The sequence below is a fragment of the Aquarana catesbeiana genome, linkage group LG01, assembly GCF_042186555.1.
Source record: "Aquarana catesbeiana isolate 2022-GZ linkage group LG01, ASM4218655v1, whole genome shotgun sequence".
Lineage (NCBI taxonomy): Eukaryota > Metazoa > Chordata > Amphibia > Anura > Ranidae > Aquarana > Aquarana catesbeiana.
Genome location: NC_133324.1, coordinates 889274188 through 889282532, shown reverse-complemented (window position 1 = coordinate 889282532; position 8345 = coordinate 889274188). Strand labels below are relative to the sequence as shown.

The 8345-nt window shown below is 40.7% G+C and overlaps 1 pseudogene; it reads right to left on the bottom strand.

The window, feature by feature from the left end:
• Positions 1-557: 557 nt before the first annotated feature.
• LOC141127964 (zinc finger MYM-type protein 1-like) lies at positions 558-7517 on the bottom strand (annotated as a pseudogene).
• Between the last annotated feature and the right edge of the window lie 828 nt (positions 7518-8345).

Genomic DNA, 8345 nt, shown 5'->3' with positions numbered 1-8345 from the left:
TATAACATGGCGTCTAATCCCCCCTTAATAATTTTTTCCCCCTAATAACACTGCATATATTGGCAACAGTAGTGCCGTTAATAACTATAAAGCAACTAGCAAATTTGAATAACAAAATCATATGAAAATAATAGAGCTCAAAGCTTAAACTGTTAAAGAACTCTATTTATTTTAACGTTAAACTTTACTGAAATAATAAATTACACAAAAATAAACAGGAACAAATATGCAAGCATTTAGTTAACATCTAAATCAAAACTTTGCTTTTTTAGCCTTGACAGCTGCAAAATTGTGAACAACATCATCAAAATCAATACATTTCGCTAGTTCACTTTCAACTGATAATATTGCAAGATCAGAAAGCCTTGCCTGTCCCATTGTTGAACGCAAATAGTTCTTTATCAGTTTCAACTTTGAAAAGCTCCTCTCACATGAAGCCACAGACACACCGATTGTCAGAAATAATTTTAGACATAGTGAAATGGTTAGAAAAGATTCATATATGAGACTCTTTGCTTGAACAGCCTCAAATATGGCTGCAACTTCCATGATGGCTCTTAATCTGATCTAGAGTTCATAATGGAAGCGATCAATGCACTCAAGCATTGCCCTCTCTTATTCTCGTCTTGTAGACTTATGCCTCCAGCATCACATGCCTGTTCCCCTGCCATCCTCTTCTTAAACCTGGCTCTTCTCTGTACTGCAATTCCATATTCTTTAGCTTTTAAATGTGCCTGTGTAATTGCATGTTCCACTAGGTGACTGCGCTCTTCATACAGAAAAAGTCTTAGCGACTCTAGCTTTGTCACCACCTTGTTCAGACTTAGGCCTTTGGTCTGCAGGAACTGTTGTGTAACATCAACTTCTTGAAGTACATCGCCCCAGAAGTACAGGTAGCACAAAAACGTACAATCACAGTCAGCAGGCAGTAGACATTCTGCTGCTCCTCTTTTGTCCAAATTTTCACAAGGATCACAAAGCGCTTCGATCGCAGACACAAACATTTCAAATTTTTCATTTACTGGCTTAACTGCAGCATGATGAGCACTCCAGCGTGTTGTTGATAATTCATCATACTGGAGGGTCAGTGAAAAGATTAACACATCCCATCGATGGGAGGAAGCAGCAAAAAAAGAAAACATTGACTGAAGAGTTCCAAAAAAATGTCACATATGAAAAGTTCTCAGCAAAAGAGTGCTGAGCGCACAAGTTAAGTGAATGGTCCACACATCCATTAAAAATAGCTTTCTTGTTCTTTTCCTTAATAATGGATTGTACAACTCCATGGATTCCAGCCATAGTAGCACGATTATCATAACCCTGAGCACGACACATCATTATGTCCAGTCCGTTAATCTCCAATTTTTTAAGGATACCCAAACTGAGATCAGCAGCTTTTTTCCCCTTAAAGGGAAAAATCCTAGAAACACTTCTTTTACTTCAACTTTCCTATTCTTGATGTTCACATATCTGATCACTTCAGACATATCTGGTCAGTATGTGATATGTCAGGTGTGCTGTCAAACATGATTCCAAAGTATTTTTCAGACTTTGTCCATGACAATCTTCTCTCTCTCATGTGATTTGCCAGGACACTTATAAACTAATTCTGAGTTTGTGGAGAAAGATATGAGACCGATACAGGTGCTGCGCTTTAATATATTTAGTTTTTCTTTCAGTACTGAATCATATTTTGAAAGCATTTCAACCATCTCAAGAAAGTTCCCTTTATTGAATGAGCACTCATCTTTCTTGTGGCCACGGAATACCAGGTTCTGCTCAGATGTCAAGCAATCTGTGTAAGATATCCCTCCACTTTTTCTTCTCAATCTCCATCACAGTAATAGCTCCAGGATCAATGGTTTGGTGCAGCCTAATGCCCCGTACACACGATCAGAAATTCCTCCAGCAAAAGTCGTATGTGAGCTTTTGGTCGGAAATTGCGACTGTGTGTATGCTCCATCGGACTTTTGCTGGCAGAATTCTAGTCAGCAAAAGATTGAGAGCAGGTTCTCTATTTTTGGGTCTGAAAAAGTTCCTATCCGAAAATGCGTTCGTCTGTATGCAATTCGGACGCGGAAAAATTAATGCATGCTCGGAAACAATTTGACGCATGCTCGGAAGCATTGAACTTCATTTTCTCGGCTCGTCGTGGTGTTGTACGTCACCATGTTCTTGATGGTCGAATGTTCAGAGAACGTTTGTGTGACCGTGTGTATGCAAGGCAAGCTTGAGCGGAATTCTGTCAGAAAAAGCATCCAATTTTTTTCCGACGAAATTTCTGATCGCGTGTATGGGGCATAAGTCCTGCTGCCAAGGTTTTCCATTTTTCAAGGCAGTTTAGGTGTTCTTCGGAGGTCTAATGATTATGTACTTTCAGGCTAAGCTTCCACCATTTCTGAAACCCAGTCACAAATTTGGATGTTGTATCTAGAGTACAAACGGCAAACAATTGGCAGCAAAAACAACCACTCAAAACCACTCTTTTGAAAGTTGTCACACATGTCCCTTTGTTTCAGCTTTTGCATCTTGCCTTTTTGCAACACTGAAAGGGCCCTCCTTGTTCTGGAAAGAAGCACTTCCCTGTTTGTTTATTTCAACCCGAACATGATCATGAACTGGCATCTCCCAGAAAGAAACATCAGATAACATTTGGAAATCTTTCTCCTGAATGGCACTTATCTTCTTTACAGTATCATGACTGTGGCTAGAGTCACTCTCAGAACTCTCTTCTGCTTCAGATTCTGCCATTTCTATTCCTTGCACTTGTGCTTCAGATTCTGCCATTTCAACTTCTTGCTCTTCTGCAGAATGCATGCTAGCCATAGCATCAGAAGAATCAGCTTCATGAAGTGGAGACTGGCAAGCAGGGTCTTTTGATGAACCCTGCCCATCATCCGGTCTTTTCACATATTGAAGCATGTATCCATAAAGTGTTTTTATCGATTTAATTTTTGCCTCCTTTACTTTCCTTTGCTGGTATCCACTTGGTCTCTTTGACTTATGTACTCCATGTGGCATTCCTGCAGTAAATATCAACATATTTAACATATTCTGTTCAGATATATATTCTGTATTTCAGATTAGGCCTGAGAAGACCCAGTGTAATTAACCAGGATATATGCCCTATGGCCTGCCTAGTCAATCTCAGTGATTTGATTACAATAAAGTATTATACACTGACCGGCCACTCTATTAGGTACACCTGTTCAATTGCTTGGTAACACAAATTGCTAATCAGACAATCACATGGCAGCAACTCAATGCATTTAGGCATCTAGACGTGGTAAAGACAACTTGCTGGAGTTCAAACTGAGCATCAGAATGGGGAAGAAAGGGTATTTAAGTGTCTTTGAACGTGACACGTTGTTGATGCCAGATGGGCTGGTCTGAGTATTTTTTTTAAACTGCTGATCTGCTGGGATTTTCATGCAAAACATATCTCGGGTTTACAGAGAATGGTGGGAAAAAGAGAAAATATCCAGTGAGCAGCAGTTATGTGGAGGAAAATGCCTTGGTGGTGTTAGAAGAGAATGGTCAGGCCTTGAAGAAGATGAGCTACAGCAGAAGAAGACCACACTAGGTGCTACTCCTGTCAGCTAAGAACAGGAAACTGAGGCTACAATTTGCACAGGCTCACCAAAATTGGACAATAAAAGAATGGAAAAATGTTGCCTAGTCTGATAAGCTCAGTTTAATCTGTGACATGCAAATGGTAGGGTCAGAATTTGGTGCATGAATCCATCCTGCCTTGTATCACCGGTTCAGGCTGCTGGTGGTGGTGGTGTAATAGTGTGGGGGATGGGCACACTTTGGGCCCCTTAGTACCAATTAAGCATTGTTTAAATGCCATGGTCTACCTAAGTATTGTTGCTAACCATGTCCATCCCTTTATGACTACAGTGTTCCCATCTTCTGATGGCTCCTTCCAGCAGGATAATGCACCATGTCACAAAGCTCAAATCTTCTCACCACTAGAAAATGAGGTCACTGTACTCCAAAGGCTTCCACAGTCACCAGATCTCAATCCAATAGAGCACCTTTGGGATGTGACCGGGAGATTTGCATCATGGCCACATTTCTTTGGTGAAAATAACCCAAATCAGTGTATATTATTAGTCTGTGGAAAGTTATAGAGTCCACAATTTATGGTATATATCTAAAAATTGATCATTCCTGATGTATTGTTGGCCTATTTCATTTCTTGAGACCCAAAAACCCCAGGACAGTACAAATACACCCCAAATGACCTTTTTGTAAAGTAGAAAGTCTGAGGTATTTAGTAAGAGTATAATTATATATAAAAATTTTAGCGTAATCAATTCCAGTGAGCTGAGTCTAGACACTGCTACTGGAATTGATTACAATAAAATATTATATATAACATATTTTGGCTAGACATGTGCATTCGTTTTCGTCCGAATGCATTTTCGTCCGAATTTCAGGTATTTTCGTTATCGTTTTAACAAACGATAACGAAAGTGCATAATCCGAAAAATGAAAGATCCGACATAAACAAATGCTTTATTTTCGTTTTCGTTGCTACAACAGTTCGATATAGATAGGAGATTCGACATGATGATGACAATAACAATCTGTGTCCATCAAACTTGTGGTCGAATGTGCCTAACATTAACTCTATTAGTCCAAGATTATTCTACATAGAGAGAAAAGATTTGACATAGAGAGAAAAGATTCGACGTAGGGGAGAAAAGATAAATAAAAATAATGATGATGATGAATGTTATTGGCTGATTGTACCCAAAGAGGAGGAGCAGTAAAATAGCTAGAACTAAGTACACACATACTTTGGCTTATGATGTCTGTTGAAAGTTCTAAGAAGATTTGACGGAGCAGGCAAACTAAACGGCGTCGTACAGTTTAGCTGCTCCGTCGAATCTTCTTTGAACATTCGACAGACACCATAAGCCTTCAATGACAGATTGGACCTTAATTTGGATTTTCGGACGAATGCAATTTTTAACGAAAAACTAAAATAAAAACGAATTTCGGGAATAACTAAATAAATGTATTTTTCGGACGAAAACTAAATTCCTAAACGAAATATTTCAGTGTGCACATATCTATTTTGGCTACACATTCATCACATTATTACAGTACAAAGTGTGCTAATTGTATCCATACTTTTGAGCCCTATGGCCTGTCTAATCAATCCAGTGACTATTCAATCCCAGTGCCAGGCCTACTGTCATTAGAATCAATTCACTAAAATATTACATATAATAAGTAAACTATAATATATTATGGCTAATTATTAAAGTGCACAGAATTTTTCCACACCTGCTTCTTTTTGGATGGTCCCACACAGTGAATGTATAAAAAAAACGTCTGCACCTTGTAATCATGTGTGATGAATGTGTAGCCATAATTTGTTTCTAATATTTTACTATAATCAATCCCAGGTGCAGTTATATAATACACAAATTTGGTTGCTCTAGGGTTACCTAAAATTCAACTTAGTAAAGCTGCTGACACAATATTGCTGGAAAACAATATAAGATATAACACTTAAAAGGTAAACAGCGCAGCACTAAAGAAAGGGAGCCTAGTAAAGACTGCTTTGTGATTTTTACCTACAGATAAGCCTATAATAAAGCTTACCTGTACGTAAAATGAATATCTCCTAAATGGCAACGGTTAAGGTGATATTCACACTGGATGCATCCTCCTACCTTCAGAGTACCATGCTGTAACCGAGGGCTCCAACAGCATGAGTGATGTCATCGCAACTCCGCCCATACTTTTCATTATCTGCTGTCCCCAGGGACAGATCCGATCCAGAGATCCCACTGTATGGCAATCTCTGGATTGGATCTGCTCCTGGGGACAGCAAATAATGGGATCATTGGCATTGATGATTTGATTTGGATTTTGAAACTGACCTGCTGACACGGTGTGTTGATTGCTGGATCGGATCTGATGGCTGCAGGGAAGATGGCAAGATGCTGTGACCTGCTGACAACAAGGTGTGTTGCTTGCTGTTCTGTGGTAGACGGTATCTGATGGCCGCAGGGAAGATGGCAAGATGCTGCTGTGACCTTCTGCTTGCTGGACGGATCTGATGTGGGTGTGGGTCACTGTCTGTCTACACCTGTGCTGTGGTCTGTGGACACCCCCCCCCTTATCAGACCAGCTTAGGGCGGCTCAGCTCAGCTATTATACCTGGGGTCTGTGGACACAGCACCCCCCCCTATCAAAACAGCTTCTGGGTGGGTGGCTCAGTCAGCTAATATAATATACTGGTGTCAGTCTGATAACCAGGAGAGGGAGGGGGGGTTGCTGCTGGACACAGCTATATTTTATATATATATATATATATATATATATATATATATATATATATATATAGCTGTGTCTAGCGCCCCCCCACCCCCTTCGTGATATTACTGCATTTATGTGTGCTGATGTTACTGCGTTTAAGGAGGCTGATGTTATTACATTCATGGGTGCTGATGTTACTGCTTTTATGGGTGCTGGTAAGGCTGCATTTATGGGCGCTGATATTACTGCAATTATGGGTGCTGGTAAGGCCGCAATTATGGGTGCTGGTAAGGCCGCAATTATGGGTGCTGGTAAGGCCGCAATTATGGGTGCTGGTAAGGCCGCAATTATGGGTGCTGGTAAGGCCGCAATTATGGGTGCTGGTAAGGCCGCATTTATGGGTGCTGGTAAGGCCGCATTTATGGGTGCTGGTAAGGCTGCATTTATAGGTGCTGGTAAGGCTGCATTTATAGGTGCTGGTAAGGCTGCATTTATAGGTGCTGGTAAGGCTGCATTTATAGGTGCTGGTAAGGCTGCATTTATGGGTGCTGGTAAGGCTGCATTTATGGGTGCTGATGTTACCGCATTTATGGGTGCTGATGTTACCGCATTTATGGGTGCTGATGTTACCGCATTTATGGGTGCTGATGTTACCGCATTTATGGGTGCTGATAAGGCCGCATTTATGGGTGCTGATTTTACTAGAATTATGGGTGCTGATGTTACTGCATTTATGGGTGCTGGTAAGGCTGCATTTATGGGTTCTGGTAAGGCCACATTTATGGGTGCTGGTAAGGCCGCATTTATGTTTTGACAGGGGCGCAGTTTCAGTGCTTGCCATAGGCGCCATTTTCACTAGATACGCCTCTGTCTGCAACTTTGTCAATGATCACATCAGAGTCAAGAGAGCAGGGAATGTCTTTTTCTGTGGACATCAACATAAAAGCTTCCACATGCTCTTGTGACAGCTTGGTTCTGAGTCTGGTTTTAATTAACTTGAGTATTGAAAATGTACGTTCACAAGCAACCTGAGTGATGGACAGGGTGAGTAGGAACTGGTATGGAAGACCTAGGAGGTGGTAGGCATTTGACATTATATTGAGCCTCCTGATAATCTGGTAGCAACACAGCGGGCATTCTTTATATGAGGAACACTTCTTACATTGGACTTCAACCTGCTCGTCTTCACTCTCATTCTCCAATGTTTTCACCTTGTATTCATCTTGTGGAGACATTTTTAATCTTTCCCACTGAAAAGTAAAACTGCCTACTTGACACTGTAGATTCTCAGCACTTGCTTCACTGTCAAACTTCAACAGACATTTGCCAAGTCCTTGGAACATCAGTGGTGAAAGAGACGAGGACTTTAACTGAGTGAAGTTTCTTGGGTCTAGAAATGCAAAATTGGCATAGTGTGTGTCATGACTTAGGAACCTTCTGTGCAATGTCTATGTAGCTGTGTCCATTATCTGATCGTGTACTGTGACTTCATAAGCCTTTTCTGGACTTTGGAGAGATTTCTCATGCTGAAACTATCACGTGTTGTTTTTCTTCATCCTTTTTCTTGATGTGATGGCAATGTAGACTCAACTTCCAGTTCTATCTCTCTGTCCTGCTCCTGCAATTTTTCATTTGCCCACGGAACAAATTTCTCTGCAGCTGCACTAACTGAGGCAAAATCTCTTGAAATATTGGTAAGACATTCATGTGTTGCCATAACCATTTTATGAGCAGACAGTATATCATCCCCTGTGTTTGAAGGTATTTGGAAAGTGGTGAAGTCTTCTCAAATATCCTGAGGAAGGTTTGTGCCATCAGTATCATCTCATACTTCAGCAGAGCTTCTACAAATCCTTGTGCTTGAATGCGAGCAGTTGTTTTTAAGGCAACATCTTCTTGTATTGCTGTCAATGCAAGAATGACATCCACATAGAGACAATTATCTGGATTTTCAAATGATCCAAACACTTTCCTGACCCTGGCCCACCACCGCATGTCTCCAATTAGTGAGAGTTGTCTCTGGTGCTTGTCTTGGCTTCCACTTTCCCACACATTTATCCTTT